The sequence below is a fragment of the Cibotium barometz genome, chromosome 3 (genome assembly GCF_041138505.1).
Source record: "Cibotium barometz isolate CiBa-2024 chromosome 3, ASM4113850v1, whole genome shotgun sequence".
NCBI classification, from domain to species: domain Eukaryota; kingdom Viridiplantae; phylum Streptophyta; class Polypodiopsida; order Cyatheales; family Cibotiaceae; genus Cibotium; species Cibotium barometz.
The window spans coordinates 17,878,894-17,897,774 of NC_141048.1; positions in this window are offsets into that span (position 1 = coordinate 17,878,894).

The window sequence follows — 18,881 nt, forward strand, 5'->3', positions numbered from 1 at the left end:
TGACCAAGAGTATGAGTGCAATGAATTGCTCAAGTCCTTTGGCTACATAGGTGGCCAAAGAGTCGTTGTCTTATTTGACAGCGGCGGCAGCACGGAGGATGTGGTAACGGAACAGGCCGCTAGGCGTGCCCGTTTCGAGCTGACTCCAGTGGACAAAGAGGTTGAGGGTTTTAGCACAGGTATGACAACAAGCGTCAAGTATAAAGCTCTAGGTGCTAAGTTAGTGATTTAGGGCATAGAGTTTGTGCGTGACTTTATGATTGCCCCTCTTGTAGGAGCAGACATAATTTTGGGTATCGAGTGGTTTCACAAGTTTCTCCCTGATGTCAAGTGGGACAAGCACACGTTCCAGATCAATCGAAATGTGTCAAACACCCCCGCCGTGACCATTAAGTGTGAGCCCGGCATTCCAAACTTTCCGCTCATAAGCCACTTGCAAGCTAAGCGAAAAGCCAGGAAAGGCGCATAGTGTGCGATGATTTACATCCAGATAGCCCAGACGGTGGCCAGTGCTTCCTAGAAGTACTCGGTTCTCCATGAAAAGTTCCAGAAGATTTTTATTCGGGACAGCCTCCCTCCCCAGCTCCCCCCGTCCAGACCAGAGGATCACAGGATTGACCTCCTCCCAGGCTCGGAACCCCCGAGCAAGTTTCCATATCGCCTTTCTAAGGCAATGGAATCGGGGTTGGACCACCAACTCTAAGAATTGTTGCAAGTTGGCTTCATCCGCCCCAGCGTGTCGCCATTTGCAGCATTGATCTTGTTTGTCAAGAAGAAAGATGGGTCTTCCCGGTTGTTGTGTGTCGATTATCGTGCACTCAACAAGCTAACTATCAAGAGCAGATTCCCGATGCCTCGAATTGACTATATTCTCAAGAGGCTGAATGGAGCAAAGGTGTTCTCAAAACTGGATTTAAAGAGTGGGTACCACTAGGTACGGATTGTAGAGGGGGACATCCCCAAGACGGCCTTTCATACAGAACGGAACCACTATAAATTTATGGTCATGCCATTTGGTTTGACGAACGCCCCAGCTACATTTAACCGCATGATGATGCGTGTTTTTCGGGAGTTGATTGGAGAGTGTGTGTTCATATTTCTGGACGACATACTCATATTTTCAGCTACAGTTGAGCAGCATGACATTGTAACATTGCAATTGGAGGTGTATTGCAACAGAATGGTCACCCAATAGCTTACATGTCTCGTAAGTTACTGCCCGCCATCGAGAAGAACTACTTAGTCTATGATCGTGAACTCCTAGCAATTATACAGGCCTTGAAGCATTGGAAACATTTCCTGTATGTCCATGACTTCGAGGTTCGCACTGACCATCAGGAATTACGCTGGATTCAGACGATGCCCAGTGCACAGTGGAGTGATCGACAACACCGCTGGAGTCAGATATTCCAGCAGTTTGGTGGTATGATTGAGTACCTTCCAGGAAAGGCCAATCCAGTGGCCGATGCTTTGAGCAGGAAGGGACAAGTATCTACAATTCAAACCACTAGACTTAACCTTATTGGTACAAGACTAGAAGACATGAAGCACACGTACGCAGATTCCGAGGAATTCGATACTCAGTGGGAACAGGCATTGGATGCCATAGGACCATGCCATTTTCTGATACCTGATGGTTGGCTTTTCTACAAAGGCTGACTATGTGTCATGAAATCATTCCGAGCAGCTCTTCTCCATGATGCCATTACAGGTGGTCATAGGGGCATGAATTTGACTCTGGAGAAATTAGAATGGCAATACTATTGGCCAAAGATGAGGCGTGATGTGTTTACATATGTACAACGCTGTGACATTTGTCAAAAGGTGAAAGCTCCTCGTGGAAAGAAGATAGGGTTGTTACAGCCCTTGCCAATTCCTGAGGGTCCTTTCCAGGACATTTCAATGGACTTTGTCACAAATCTGCCTCCCAGTCCGAGTAAGCATAATATGCAGTGCTTAACTATTGTTGATAGGTTTAGCAAATTTGTTATGCTTATTCCTTGCAGGGCCAATGTGACCGCCGAGAATGTTGCCCAATTATTCATTCAGCATTGATACCCGATTGGTGGGATTCCTAGAACCATAGTGTCAGACCGAGATGCCAAGTTTACCAGGGCATTGTTTGATAATTTTGGTACTAAGCTGAATTTTTCCAGTGCATTCCACCCACAGACAGATGGCCAGACAGAGATATACAACCAGTTGGCGTTTGATGTGCTGAAGTGTTATGTCCACGATCAGCAAGGTAAGTGGGAATCGTTTTTGCCTTTAGTTCAAGCTGTTTTGAATGACTCTTTTTCTTCAGCTATTGGCAGGACTCCATATGAGGCAGCATTTGGAAGACCTTTCCAGTCGTTGTGTTAACCAGGAATTCGTCTTCAATATCGGAGGCGAACAGAGTGATGGAGTCTTATCCCAGGAGATCCTAGAGTCAGTTAAAGACAGATTGGCTAAAGCGCAAGAGGCCTACACTCGACAGGCCAATAAAGACCGAAGGGATATGAAGTTTTCAGAAGGGGATTGGGTGTATCTTCGGATTATGAAGCAAAGATTTAAGCAGGTGGACAAGCGATGCCCAAAGTTGTCTTTTAGGACCTTCGGACCATTTCCCATCCGGAAAAAGATTAATGAGGTGTCTATGCAGTTAAAGCTACCTTTGAGTTGGACTATGCACAATGTATTTCATGTCAGTTGGTTAAAGCCATATGCAGGTCCACCCCCTTCAGAGGTCAAAGACGAAGCAGAACCAAACATTGTAGATGAAGTAGAAGTAATGGTTCAAAAACAGATCCTTCTGTATCGTTTCAAGCATGGCTCAGGCCAAAGACTACGACAGTTCCTCACAAAGTTTTAGGACCGAGAAACCCATGAAGCGGTGTGGCTCCACAAAGAGTTCTTTGAAGACTATCCGACGTTATTGAACGGATTATTTAGAGGCTATGCAGCTTTCGTCAAGTTAAGCAGAAGGAGATGTCACGTACAGAAGGTGCAAGGCCTGGGATGGTGAACTGGTCCCATGTGAGCCCAGTCCGGGACGAGTCAGCCCACGGATCCATCTCAGTCGTTCGAGGTCAGGTGTGCATTGTCCTGCACATGAGTCCGAGGTCAGGTGTGCATTGTCCTGCACATGAAACAGTGCCAGTCCACGCTGTGAGTCTCCCTCTAGAATGATGTCAGTGGTTCTGTGTATTTGGTATGGTACCGGATGCCAGATCACTGAGTAGACTATGTTTAGGACAAGGGGCCAGCCCATAGGGCTACCTCAGAGCTTAGTATGGGCATGGGAATGGTGTGAAACCATCCCCATGTGGGCCAAGAAGGCCTAGGCTGGACCCACCAGCCATGGAAGGGCTGTAGGACAGTCCTCAGGCAAGAATAAGGCTATTTTCAGGAGGTTACAGCCTTCATAGGGCTGTAGGGCATGTATGGGGCAGCCCATACAGGCTGCCCAGCCCTGGGATTGTGGACAAAAGCTGTGTCCAACCAATCAGAAGCAGGCGCATCACTTTCAGCCTGTTAGGAAAAAAAGGCAGTATTTTTTGGGATTTAATTCAGCATTTATTGCTGAATTTTCACTAGTCGTGGGACATTGCATGTTTTTCAGCTGGCCGACTGCTCCTGAGGAGAAGTATAAATAGTGGAGGCCATAATCCCATCATTCATCTCAGTATTCACCAAGTGCTCAAGCCAATCAAGGCCCAAGGGCTAGACAAGCCAAGGAGATTGCTAAGCAAAGGAGTGGACTTCTGAAGGTTAAGGACAGGGATTTTCCCAGCCAAGAAAGGTCAAGTTTTCTGTATTTGTTTTCAGATTTACATCATTCTAATAAAGCAAATACACCATCTGTGTGGTGGGGACCCTACAGAGGGTAATTGGGACCCAATACTGTGTCCTCTCCATCTCCCCCTTCTCTCTCTATTTTTTTGCACATCTCCTTTTAGTTTGTGCGTTAATTTTCGTCGCGAAAAGAGTGCTGATTTTTGAGTTTTGAAGTACCGATCCTTCTCCGAAGCTTCCGCATATTACAAGTATACCCTACTTAAGACCTTGCCGCCAGCCCATATCGTCTTTTTGCGTCTGCATACTGTACCTACAGCAGCACCTATAGCCACCCCTTGTAGCCTTCCTCTCAGCCCTCCCTAATCTCCCAACTCTCAGATAAGCCCATTTCCAGCCAACCCACCCTTGTGAGTGAGGAGAGAGTGTCCTTAGCTCTTCTAACTCCCCCCTCCCACCCCTTTGCGTGGACTTTAGCAAGAGGTTTTCTACCTTAGGAGAAGGTTCATACGCTACAGTTTTTGACCTATAGAATGAGTAAACGATCTCGGAATCGAGATCCAAGCAAAGCATTATGATCACAGCATTGAACACTACAAGACGACATTTAAGATAGCCCCATCTCGAAAACGTCAGAATATCACCTCAGAAGGATTACGCAACAATGAGATTGGAGAAGATTCTCCTAATGCGGCTCCAACCCTCTCGTCGAGTTCCACAAGAAGGAAGCGATGGCCAGGTTAGCTTGGCTATCTTTTAAAAAGAGTTTTTCTTTAATATTAATGTCAATAAATGAAGAAAGAAGATGTGTATCTTTTTCTTTGAAAAAAATGAATGAAGCTACTATTTGAAGTTATGATGTATTCAATGGTTTGTATTGAAATTGCTATCTTTAAGAGAAAGAGTGCAGGTTTTTCCTGGCTTCGACGCTAACTCCGTTCTGTGCTTGTGTAGCCGAGTGGCGTCGTTAGCAAAGCACAAGATTGGCCCATGGTATCCCTCATACCATTGGGAGAATAAGGTTCGCCAATTGAGAGGAGAGATTGTGATGCTGTCTAGTTCTGAGGGCCCAAGCTAGTGCGATGGATAAGCCCACCCTAGTGTGTAAACATCCCTCTGAGGGACGGGAGAATCGAGAGACGGAGCCTAAGAGGGCGACAAGCCAGCTTGAGTCCTCGCTAGCCGGCCAACAAGACAAGGTGTATGGTCCCGTAAGGTTTTGCCCAGCATTTAGAGGTTGGAAGGCTGAATTCTAGATCATCGACAGTATTAAAGAAAAGAATAAGAGAGCCGTTTTTGTTTATATGGAATTGATTCATGTATAAACATGCTTGAAAGGCCATCACAAACAATAGCTTGTATGGACTCGGGTCTCCCTCGTGCATTTGTTGGTAGAGCTGCAATGCCCTTTCTCCCAGGCCTCCATCAACATAGGCCCCCATCAACATATGCTGAGAGCATTGCGCTCCATGACACAACATCATGATGGGACATTTCTACAAACACTTTCTCGGCTTCCATAATGCTAGCACACTTGCTGTACATATTCACAAGGGAGCTACCAACAAAAGCATTGGATGTGAAGCCCTTTCTCTGGGCATCCGCATGCAGTCTCCTGCCCTCTTCGAGGTTCGGAATGCTGCCACAAGCTTTGAAGAGGCTGACAAACGTGTAGAGGTCGGGCTCAATACAATCCTGTAGCATGTAGGCCACAGTCGGTATAAGCAGAGATGATGGCTATCCAGGAGAAGACGGTACGATGTGGCAAGCTAAGCAATAAGTAGTGTGCTTCCTCTATGGCACCACATTTGGCAAGGGTGACAACAAGGGCGTCACCAAGGGGGCTCGAGCTACATATCGGCCAGCTTGCTGATTTGGCGCTGCGTGGCATATCAGCCACGCAGGCATCAACAGCCAGCGCACACATATGCCACGCAGGCATCAACAGCCAGTGCACGCTCCAGCCATTAATGCGAACGGCGCCAGCCCACACACGCTCAGCCGTGGAGCCCACACCTTGGCGCCTTCTAGCTCGAGCCCTACACGCAGCGGACGAGCAGCAGGTTCAGGCGCCTTCCAACCCTACACGCAGCCCACTGCGCCTTCCAACCCTACACGCAGCGGTTGAAGTTCGAGCCAAGACGGGCGCGTGCTGCAGACTGCCTGCGTGCATCAAGGCTGGAGCGGCTTCCTGGAGTACCTGCATTAATCTATCGCCCATTTCATGCATTAGTTAGTACCTACGCCGACCTGAAAGTAATTAATTCCATTTTTCCATAATTATATGGTTGCCTGCTAATGTTGCATTTTGGTTCAAAGCCTATGTAAGGTTCCCCCCCTTCCACAATGGGGGAAAACGCTTAAGATAGTCCACTAAGTCTTATCTAAGAGCAAATTTTCTACTCATCGACACCTTGACCATACAGAGATTCAAGGATACGATTCATAGGTAAGACCTAATTCTATCCCGCAGGGGGAGCGTGGTCTTCTAAAAATCAAATCACCCATAGGGTAATTGATCATAATTTGGGCAACTACTAGTCTTGATTCCTAGAGACAACGCTTTTTTCCTCATCCATGTAAGGCACAGCCGTTGGCCTAGTCTTCTAGAATAGAATTGCTCGAGAACCTATTTATCTAACGTAGGGCTTCCACTTAATATGTTGGAAAGCTACCCGACTAATCGGGTCCACCCATCCGTAGGATGGTGCCGTCGGGGCATTCCATCCTCCCACTTTCCACCCTACTCACGCGTCAATTTATTTTCTAATTAATCCTACCACACTGTTTGACATAAACAAACATGTTCCTTAATTAAGGCCCTTTCACAAGGTTTATTAAAACAGCCTTTGTCTTTTCCCACAATACAATAATGCCAAAGATAAGATTTATAAAAACAAAGTTTAAACATGAATCAATTTCATACAAGCCAAACTGGCTCTCTTATTCTTTTCCTTTATACCGCCGATGATCTAGAATTCGGCCTTCCAGCCTCCACATGCTGGGCAAAACCCTACGGGACCATACACCTCATCGTCGGCCACTGGCGAGGACTCAAGCCGGCCTGTCGCCCTCTCAGGCTCCATCGCTCGATCCTCCCGCCCCTCAGAGGGATGTCTGCGCACTAGGGTGGGCTAATTCACCGCACTAGCCTGGGCCCTCAGAACTAGGCAGCATCATCACAATCACTTGCCTCAATCGGCAAACCTCATTCTCCCAATGGTATGAGGGATACCATGGGCCAACTCCGGGCCTTACTAACGTCTCCGCCGTCCGGCTATACAAGCACAAGAACGGGGCAGCGTCAAGGCAGGGAGAGTTGTACCTGTACCTTAATTTAGCCAAGATATAACAATCCATTTACTCACTAAACCATAGGACTAGAATCCATGTTATCTTCTTAAGAAAACAATCATTTTCACAAAGATTTTTGCATTTCAACTTGAGATTGCGATAAGACATTCTTTATTAAGGCATATGTTATTGCTTAAAAGAATACAAACTTTAAATGGTAAATCAATCAAATAGATCACTTGTAACAATCAATAGAGAAGCCGGGGCCATACCTCAACCCCCAAGAATGATATATAATTGAAAAACAAAATATGTATATACCTTATAGAAATTTGTCGTTTATCTCGTTGTCCTTGCTTGTTAACAAGAGCTTTAGAACTTGACATATGAGAATAGAGTCTTCTAATACCTTGTCCTTTGATTGAAATCATCCAATAATCTCCAAGCTTTATCTCCTCTTAATCATACTGTGATTCTCCTCTCTTTCTAAGATCTATGGCAAATTAGCCTTCTCCTACAGGTCTACAGCATAGTATTCTTTCTCTAAAAGAAAAGCTATGGAGTTTAGGTCTCTTCCTCCGAAAGACCATAGCAATCTAAGCTTATTTTCTGAGATATTAGATAAGAATGAAGGGATATATGCATCTCAAACTCTAGGATTACCTTGAGGCTACTTGCTGCCTTCTCACAGTTTCCTCTATATAGAGACCCTGACAGAAACAGCAAACTGTTTCGACCATAACTCTCTGATAAAAACTCAGAATATAGTCATATAACCAGTCAAAAGAACGGGAAGGCATCTGGTCTACAAGCCTTCGCGGGCAGAATAGGCAAAAACGTCTGTATATAGCCACAAACGTACCATCTTTGGAAACGCGTTGTTTTTCCACATTTTTAGTATGCATGGACTCTAAATGTGTAAAAGTACTCTAAATATGACCTCTTATCACCTAAACTCGAAATTCTACTTTTGGGAATACTTATCTCTTAATAAAACTTTCTTATCTTCTTATTTCTTTTAGGATTTTTGGAGCTAATATTTTTATTCTAACACTTTTCTAATGTTTCTAGCCTTATTGTCTCACTCTTTCTAATTACATTCTCTTTTCTTATTGAAATCTATATTAAAAGAGACACATACATACATGGCTTGGGAGGGACGTTACAGCCTACAACCAGAGTCCAGACTCACGAGGACGTGATCCGCTTCTCCGGCAGGGAAAAAGAACACGAGTTACACGACACGTGCAAGCCGCTTCGCTTGTAGGAGTTGTGATAGTTGTCAATTAGGATACGGATACTAGCAGACACAACATAACAGTATCGTCTCCTGCTCTTTTCTCTCTTATGCACATACACAAAGAAGGTAAAGACACCATTGCATTATTCATGCCCAAATGGGCTTCTTCGTAACAAAAGTGGCGTCATTCCCATTGTCGGACCCATCCATTCATTGGGACGCATCACCTTTCCTGTAAAACTCATCTGTAAATGGCCTAAGCTATTCAGTCTAAGCATTGAGTTATTACTAAGGATTGATTATAACATACCTTTATACACCCCCTTATATTATAAAATCTTTCAGGCCAATGCTCCTGCAGCATGCATCATGTTTGATCTTCGGTGTGCGCTTTGTAACAAAATCTGCCCACCCATTGCTAAATTATTAGAGTAACTTGCATGCTGAGTCAGATGGTGATGTCTCCAATTAGATTGCAAATAGAATGGAACTTGAGGTTGACATGCTTTGTCTTTTCATGATGGCAAGGATTTCCTGCCAATGTTGCACGCTATGGATGACTAGTTGTCAAATGTATTTTTTTCTCATTAGTTTATGCTTTTTATTTAATACATTTTCTAGATTATTTTGTGAAGCATGTATACATTAGCTTTTTCATGCTTTTGTTCCACCATTTATATAAAGTTGTGGACATGTTTGTTGAAGTCTATTATAGAATTATTTATATCACTATTAAGGAAATGGAGACATGCCATGCAGTGATGTATGGCATACCTATTTTTCCAAGCCACTAGTCTATGTGAGAACTAACACTCTAACATGTCGAGACATGAGTGGTTACTTTTGGGTAGAATAGCATGTATGTGGTGCTTCATTTTAAATGAGCTAACCATGGAATACAAGGCTAAGGAATACACAATGAGCTAACCATGGAATACACATTCGTCTTAGTTTAGTTTTGTGTAGCACAATATGATGGCTCTTACACACGACAACACACGAACAAAATACGGCTCAAGACGCACAATAATTGGTTGAAGACTGAAATGCAAAAAGCCATTGAAGCATTCGAGAGTTCATTACATAAATTCAAAAGGCTACTTTGAAGCTTTCTCGTCAAGCCTTTTTTGCATTGACACTTTGGTTTTCTTAGCAGGGGTCTTGAAGGGGTGAGCCAATGGGTGACTCTTTGATGATGTTGATTTCTTCTTGTTGCCCTTCTCAAAGAATGGTTTTGCTCGCTTCAAGGAGTTGCCGAATCCATCTTCCAAGACTTGAAAATTAGCTTGTGTTTCTGTTCGCTCATCCATTCTTGCCTTCATTGTCTTCACATGGCCCAATGTTCTCCTCAATCCATTGCAAGCCTCCTCAATCAAAGCCTGGTTGTGTCCTACAAAACAAGACAACTCTTGCCACAAGTATTGAAGTGTCTTCACATTTCCCGATTGCTCAAGTACTTCACTACATACATTGTCCCCCCCTAATGCGGCAACATCATCACCATTTGGTTCAAGCACATCAATAGTAGAAACATGTGAGTGAAGATCGATAGTAGACCTAGAAGCATCTTCCCATGCTTCATACATATGTTGGCATTACTCCATAAGTGAAGCATGTGAAGCACCCCGCAATAACATCACCTTAATTTGGTGCTTACAAATATTTCCAAGCTCTGCCCATGCACATGTACAACATGCCCATTGGCAATTGGAATTGTAGACTGTGTAAAATGAAGCTTTTGTGTGCATGCTCTCCACTATAGCAACACCACCAACCTGGAATGAGACATTAGCATCTGGTATTTGAAGTGCTCGCTCATAAGAATTCTCCACTACTCTTTCAATGGCGTTGTTTCTCATAAAACCATTGTCCTTCAACTCCTGAACATACCAATAATATGGCAAGCATGATGATGTTAACTTGTATAAGAGCCAATCCACCCGCCTCGAACTCATCCTTTTGGAAGAGCCCAAAAACTTATATTTGAGCTGCCCATGATATGACTCTATTGCTCCATTAGTGTCTTGTCCTGAATGTGGAAGCAATCGGGAAGCACGCACCCACATTTCTGCACATAAAACAATTGAAGTTAGAAGAGCAAGAAATGAAGTACGAACAAGAAGGAGAGCAAGTGTGCATTATTTTACCTGTAAGAAGAGTATGTATAAAGTTTAAAATTTAACCTTACCTAGTTTAGCCTCCCAATAGGTTTTGAAATACTCAATAAAACTCCCCTCATCTCTAAAGTTGGAGTAGAAGGTAGAGATCATAGCCTTTGCATCCTCTTTGATTATATGCTCTGTAGAATTTGCTGACCCTTGCATATTCATGATATTTCCCAAAGACCAAAACATAGAAGCTCTTTTGGGCCATTCCTTCACCTTCTTAATAAGGTGTCGGAGCCAACAACGTTTGACATGCCACAAGCATAGAAAAATGGGTTGATTGAACACCACCCTACGAAAAATAGAAAGGACACATCACATAGAACTCAAACACACGGTTCTCATTAGTTTGCACTCAACACATATGAACATATGGTCCTAACCTGAGCGCATTAATCTTCGTTTCGGCATCATCAACCATAAAGGCTCCGGGCTCCCATGATTTATGAAAGTCAAGCATATTATCTCTAAACTTGCTTAACCAAGTGCAAGTACACTCAAATGTAGCTGAAGATGTAAGCACCCAAGCAATGGGCACACCATTGCGATGACCATCAAAAACAAGGATTGTATACAAATGAAACTGTTCATGTGTTTTAAAGGAAAGTGAGAATGTGAACAAGGAGTAAAAACTGAACATTTATTATAACTTAAGAGAATGTGAACAAGAGTAAAAATGATAATTCATTACACCACATACCTTATATTTGTTTGTGCCAAAGGTAGCATCCATCGCAAGAAGGTTCCCATTTCCGAACTTCTTGCACATCTCCCTTTGCCATGGTGATTGTATTCCAAGGATAAATTCCTTGGAATGTTCCACATCTTGCTCTTGGTAGATAAAGGTGCTTGATTGATTCTCATGACACCATCTCTTAGTGCTTTCTGCATCATCTGTGTGTAGCTGGTACTGATCAATAGCCAGCTTGCTAGATATATTCATGATGTCACGAATAGACAAAAAGTCATCCCTAACCATAGTAATTGTAGGGTCATGACTTTGGCTTGAATGCAATGCTTGGACATGCATTTCCAACACTTGATGTGGAGAGAAACCACGATATAGCATGCTTGAAACCCATAGTTTCTTTTGCATTGAGATCCATGGAGAGAACTTCAAAGAGGGATCAACAAATCTTACACCATGACAAATCTCATCATTTGAATTTGTGTGGTATGGATGTATATAAGAGATTATGGCCACCCCTGGATCTTGTGCGAGCCTCTTGACACTAAAATGACATTTACATCCACGCTTTCGCTTACCCTTTGTGATGGGAGGACGCCTTTTCTTACATGGCTTCTTTGCACTTGGCTGTGGCAACTCTTTTATTTCACTACGCTCCTCCATCTCACCATCTTCACGATTTGACTCGTCACCACTATTCTCCTCCACCTCAACATCATCTTCGCTACCAGTGTCCTTGCATTCATTGAGCTGGGTAGTTTCGACCTCTTTGCCATCCGCAATGTTAGATTGCATTGGTGCTTTAGTGCCAGCAGGACCAATGATGTAAACTAAATCTTGGAATCATCAAACGATAATTATTGGATAAATTTTTGACTCGCTAATATTGAAATGATGTTTTTTATATAGGTGGAGCATGAATTTTTCTCCTTCCATATGCAAGCTAATAATGTAAAACTTGAGGTGCACCCATGTTATATAGGGTAAATACTACTTTGTTTTGAATTTTCCAAAACTTTAGAGCCACTTTTTGGGCCTCTTCTCATACATGGCCTTTTGCGCAACCTGTTTTTAATACGTAAAATGTCTAATTATGAGCCTAATTTTGATTTTCATCAAAGGGGAAAGCTGTGTAAGTGCATTATTTGTTGTAACTATAGGTGTAGACTACTTGTGCAAGCATATGTATGATTAGTTTTTGAAAAAAGATCATCAAATTTTGTATTTTTATTTTTTACAGTTTTTTTAGAACTAGGCAATAAGAACCTACTTAAGTGGAGGCTAAGTTAGTGTCATACACATCAAATTATGGCTTATTTATCTCATCTCAAGCATGAAAACCAATAATCAACATTCTCATTGATAGGGCTACAATTTTTTTTAGTGGCGTGATTGAGTTTTGATAATACGCGTTACTTTTGCTGATTTTATACAACTTTTTTGAAAAAAATTCTAGGAAAGGAAAATGATTTTTTTGGTGAACTTCTACCTCCTTGGACTGATGTATGCTATCAAAATATCTTGGGAAAAATGCTATTGATATCATTGGATTTTTTTTTGAGAGAATGATGCTTGCATATTTGGAAAAATCCTGAAAAATCCTGAAAAATGTTCATTTTCAAGACATATGCTACTTTGTTGCTTATGTACTTCCAAATAAAAAGGCATTTTATATGTTTAGCATTTTTTACATAAGCATAGGGTTATGTTCTACATGCCCAATGAAGCATTTTGGTTTTTAAAGCCTACATTAGGAGTTTGATTTTTTTTCGCAACCCCCAAAAAAGGACACTCAAGTGTCCTGTTTTGGTACCAAACTAGTGTTAATGAATGGATTAGACAAACTAAAACAAATACACACTTACACTATCTTCTCAATCCATGATTCATGTGCAATCTTTGTAAGATTGGAGGCATCTCGATGATGGTGGCTATATTTTTTGAAAGAAGTCGGAAACTTTGCATTGTCGGCTTCTCCTTTTACAAAATCGGCAACACGGTTCCAAGGGATGTTAGCTTCGCGTACAAATTTGTATTTTGAACGATTGTCATATGAGTGCATCCAACACAATGCTGTCGAATCGAAGACACCGATGGGGGGCATTTGAGAACTCATGGCATTCTCTAAGCTTCAGTTTTGGAGAGACATGATTAACTCTTTAAAAAACCTGAACCTGCTGAACCAAAGGTAATGCAAAGAGTGACACTATCAAAGAAACATTCCTAGCTTGATAGTTAGTAGAATGCAATGATTAGGTGATTAAGAGCGGATAATCGTATCATTGTTAGCACATAGAAGAAGCATAGAATTGTCAAGAATTGGTGCCCATGAACTCCATATATTCCATAGCAACAAAATGGTGAAGTAGAAAGAAAAAACCGTCATATGCAATCGTATATGTATGCCAACAATGATATTTCACACCAATGGCAAGTAGACGGGAACTAGAACTCTGAGCATGTAGAGTCCATCATTTATGCAGGTTCCACGGAAACCGCATTTGGATTAATTACTTTCAGGTCGGCGTAGGTACTAACTAATGCATGAAATGGGCGATAGATTAATGCACGTACTCCAGGAAGCCGCTCCAGCCTTGATGCGCGCAGGCAGTCTGCAGCACGCGCCCGTCTTGGCTCGAACTTCAACCGCTGCGTGTAGGGTTGGAAGGCGCAGTGGGCTGCGTGTAGGGTTGGAAGGCGCCTGAACCTGCTGCTCGTCCGTTGCGTGTAGGGCTCGAGCTAGAAGGCTCCAAGGTGTGGGCTCCACGGCTGAGCGTGTGTGGGCTAGCGCCGTTCGCATTAATGGCTGGAGCGTGCGCTGGCTGTTGATGCCTGCATGGCATATGTGTGCGCTGGCTGTTGATGCCTGCGTGGCTGATATGCCATGCAGCGCCGAATCAGCAAGCTGGCCGATATGTAGCTCGAGCCCACCAAGGGTGCTGGTGAGGTCAAGGCGATGGTAGGCGAGGTGGGCATGGGCAGGGTCCTTGAGCCTGTTTGCAGGCCTTGAGGAGAGAGAGGTAGGATCTGTGAGAAGGGACGGTGGTGCCCATGCAAGAAAGGACATCCAGGGCTCCTTCCAGGTTTCCTTGTTCGCACAGAACTTGGAGCTCATGGTCCCTGGCAAAAACCTCATGCTTGCCCCGATCGGGAAATTAAGCCTTAATTGCCTTTAATATCCTTCTATTAGTTAAAAACCAAAACCTAGAGGAGGGTGGAGGGAGTAAAGTGCTCAAAGACAGGAAGTAGTGAGCTTTGATTTCGGAGGGAGGGAGAGAGAGAGAGAAACAAAGAAACAAAGATATATTAAGCGTCTACTAAAGACCCAATGGGACTATTAAACCAAAATGATACAATAATGTCCATGGCATATCTCATCATGGAATGGAAATTAATGTAAAGAAAGTGTATTTTTGCCTGCTCCTTACATGCATGAAGATATGCTTTGAAGCATGTTCACGATCTTCAATCTTGCTATCTTTAATCATTTATTCAAGTACCACTATGGAGGCTTTTTCACCACCTGTGGAGGTGACTCCACTTTGGAATCATTTCTCTTCCCTAGGGCTATTTTGGACTGAATTTTATAGTGATAACACATCTTCATCATGTGCTAAATCATTCGCATTATCACCAAGCTAAAAATCTTCATAATTCACAACATCATCGTCTTGTGTTCATAAAAAATGACATCATGACTAATGATAATCGTGATGATAATATTCCTCTCATGAGGATCAAAATAACCCTCACATTTTATTTGAGGCATAACCAACAAATATACACTTCTTGGACTTTGGATCTATCTTTCTTCTTCTCCTAATCCTAGCTAGTGGTGGTATTTAACTAATTTTTAGACTTGATGGGGGTGATGATTAAGGATCCTAATCCTAGATAATGGTGGTTGAAAGATCCCTGCCCCCTCCGCGCAACGGATTTGGGGGTGCTAGCAGTGGAAGTAGCACTCCTTGCGCGGTGCAAGGTCCTCTCACTCGGGGCCTTGCCCACGGATCTCCGGACAAGGGACTAATCCCTCGGTTCTTCCAAAACCGAACCCGAAAAAACTTCCCTCGCCCCCAGAAAGCACAGGCGATTCCTCCAGGACATTTGTCCTCTAACGTAGTCAGTCATTACTAACCAAACTGATCTGACCGAGCCTGTGAGTCGCTTGGTCAGATCAAGGAAGAAACTTACACTTGGATCATAGAAACCAATGCTTTTTTTCCCATCGAGAGGCACAGCAGTTGATTCTTTTTCCATAGAATAATTACTATCCAGGATTTACTTCATCTATCGTACTATAACAGAATTGAGTCTCATTTTACAGATCCATCAGTCCAGCCTAACCCCATCTAGCCCCATGGGTTAGCCAACCGCCCAACCCACTGTAGTGATGGGATCCAATTAGGAATTTGGTTAGGTTTTGTTTCCCAGGTACCAGGGGAGAGAGTTCCCAGGCCCCCTAGCCGGATATTCATGCAAACTTAAAGCTAGTCACACCACTTACACACCCAATATGAAATTGCCCTTTTCACAGATTCAACTATCTTTAAAACAATCTTTTAATGAAACCATAGTGTCACTGATCATAATCCTCCAAAATGTCCGGTTGAATCCTAATTTCCAATCATTCCTTCATCGGTGTACCTATGGCATCATTGGCAACTAGAACGCTCACCACCTGTCCACTCAGGGGCCTTTTCGATAGTTCCTAGCTCATAGTACCTGGTAATATATTCATTTATAAAAATCAAGATGGAATCCCCGTTGAAGATCAGCAGGATCAACTAACAGATCCATATAAAAAGGCCATGGACTTATCTGTTGAGGACCAGCAAGGTCAATCAACCAGATCCATGCCCGATTTCAGAAAATAACTCTTACTCCTTGTTCGAATATCTTCCATGATGCACATGTGGGTATCTTCGGTGGCCCAGAGCTCGAGCACCGTATAGTCAACACTCTCAGAATCCTTCGCAGGTGACCTAGCACTTCACTCATAGGCCGCTTCCTTGGTCCCTCATCCACCGTACCGGAAGCTCACGGCCATTTAAATCGAACCGAGGCTGGTCAAGACCTCGGCCAACCTTGCTACGCGAGACGTCCTCCGTTGACTCTCCGTCAGCTGTTGTAACTTTATCAGTTAGGTCTCCATGACAAAACGATCAAAATGCTTCCCCAGCATTATTGACATAAAACAGTCATTTAAAAATAGGTCATAAATACAGTTTCTATAATGAACTCTCGTCTTTCACATTCACATATATCCACATTACTTAATCCATATCCAATTCATATGTATTCCTATTCTCATCATCATTTTTCATCTCATTACATCTTTTCTCATTTACCCTCATCTCATCTCATCCACTCGCATCAGCCCATATTCACATCGCATCACACCTCATTCATTCACATCTATTTCAATTTACATCACATCTCATCACATTTATTTCACATCTCATCTCATTCATTCTTATCCCGATTCACATCACATCACATCTCATCTCATCCATTCACCTCCCATATTATTCATTTACATTCGATTCATATGTCATCACATCTCATCTCATCCATTCACCTCCCATATGATTCATTTACATCCGATTCATATGTCATCACATCTCATTCACTCACATCCGGATTCACATCACATTACATCTTATCCATCACTCACATCAACATCACATCCTTTCACATACACATCCATATCCATTCTTTCACATACACATCCATATTACATACACATCCACTTCCATTCTTCCACATACACATCCATATTCATACTTCCACATACACATCCACATCCATTCTTCCACATACACATACACATCCACATCCATTCTCCCACATGCACATTATTCCACATACACATCCACATTCATTCTTCCACATACACATCCACATCCATTCTTCCACATACACATCCATTCTTTCACCTACACATCCACATTCATTCTTCCACATACACATCCACATCCATTCTCCCACATACACATCCACATCCATTCTTCCACATACACATACACATCTATTCTTATTACATCACATCTTATCACATCCTATTTTCATCTTATCACATCCTATCACATCCCATACACATCTTATCGCATCCTATTTTCATCTTATCTCATCCATTCACATGCTATTCCCATTTAATAAAATTTTCTAGGTTGATAAAATGGGACTTTTTCTAAATTTCTGCCAATTACTTGGCCTAATTAAAGATTCTTTTTCTCGACGACCGACTAGTTCCATATTCATTCTCGCCTATGAGTGAAGTGCTAGGTGACCTGCGAAGGATCCTAGAGGGTGCTGACCATACGGTGCTCAGGCTCTGGGTCACCGAAGATACCCACATGTGCGTCGTGGAAGATATTGGAACAAGGAGTAAGAGTTGTTTTCTAAAACCGGGCATGGATCTGGTTGATTGACCTTGCTGGTCCTCAATGGATGAGTCCATGACTCTTTTATATGGATCTGTTGGTTGATTTGGCTGATCTTCAACGAAGATTCCATCTTGACTTTTATAAGTGATTATATTGCGAGGTACTATGAGCTAGGAACTATTGAAAAGACCCTTGAGTGAACAGGTTGTGAGCGTTTTGGTTGCCAATGATGCCATAAGTACGCCGATGAAGGAATGATTAGAAATAAGGATTCAACCAGAGATTTTGAGGATTATGAATCAGTGACACAATGGTTTCATTAAAGAATTGTTTTAAAGATAGCTGATGCTGAGAAAAAGGCAATTTCATATTGGGTGTGTAAGTGGTGTGACTGGCGTTAAATTTGCTTGAAATTCCGGCTAGGGGGCCTGGGAAATCTTTTCTCTAGTACCCAGGACAAAACCTAACCAAATTCCTAATTGGATCCCATCACTACAGTGGTTGGGCGGTTGGCTAACCCATGGGACTGGATGAGGTTAGGCTGGACTGATGGATCCGTAAATCGAGACTCAATTCGTGTTCAGCTCGATAGATGAAGTAAATCCCAGGCAAAAATTGTTATATGGAAAAAGGATCAACGGATGTGCCTCTCGATGAGGAAAAAAGCGTTGGTCTCTATGATCCAAGTGCAATCTGTCCCTTGGTCTGACTATGGAACTTACGAGTTCCGTCAGATCAGTTCAGTTAAGTAAGGCTTTTGACTACGTTAGGGAAAAGTTATCCTGGTGGAATCGCCCGTGTTTTCCAGGCAAGAGAAGATTTCCGAGTTCGGTTTGGAAGAATCGAGGAATTAGTCACCTGTCCGGATATCCATGGGGGCGAGGCCCCGAGTGTGGGACCCCTGTCCTGCGCAAGATGTGCTACTTCCGCTGCTAGCACCCCGAATCCGTTGCGCGGTGTGGACAGGGATCTTACACTAGATTTCTCTTTTCCCATCTCAATGATGGAATTCCAATTGTCATAGGAATTCCTCTTTTAACATAAAAATGAATTACTAGAAATTCCTCTTTTGCTAATTACTATTTATGCATAAAAAAATTCCATGATTATAATGAGAATAATTCAATTAATCTAGGATGATTAATCCTAGAATATGGTAGGAAGTCCTCTTTTCATATTATGAATGAAAATAGTTTGTGTTAATTTTTCAGAAATTTTGCCATAGCTCCACTGCTATTACTGATAATTCTCAATAATTTGAAAGCATAAAGTTTAGTAATATCCCTATGATTAGAACAACCATTAATTGGATCAATATCCAATTATGG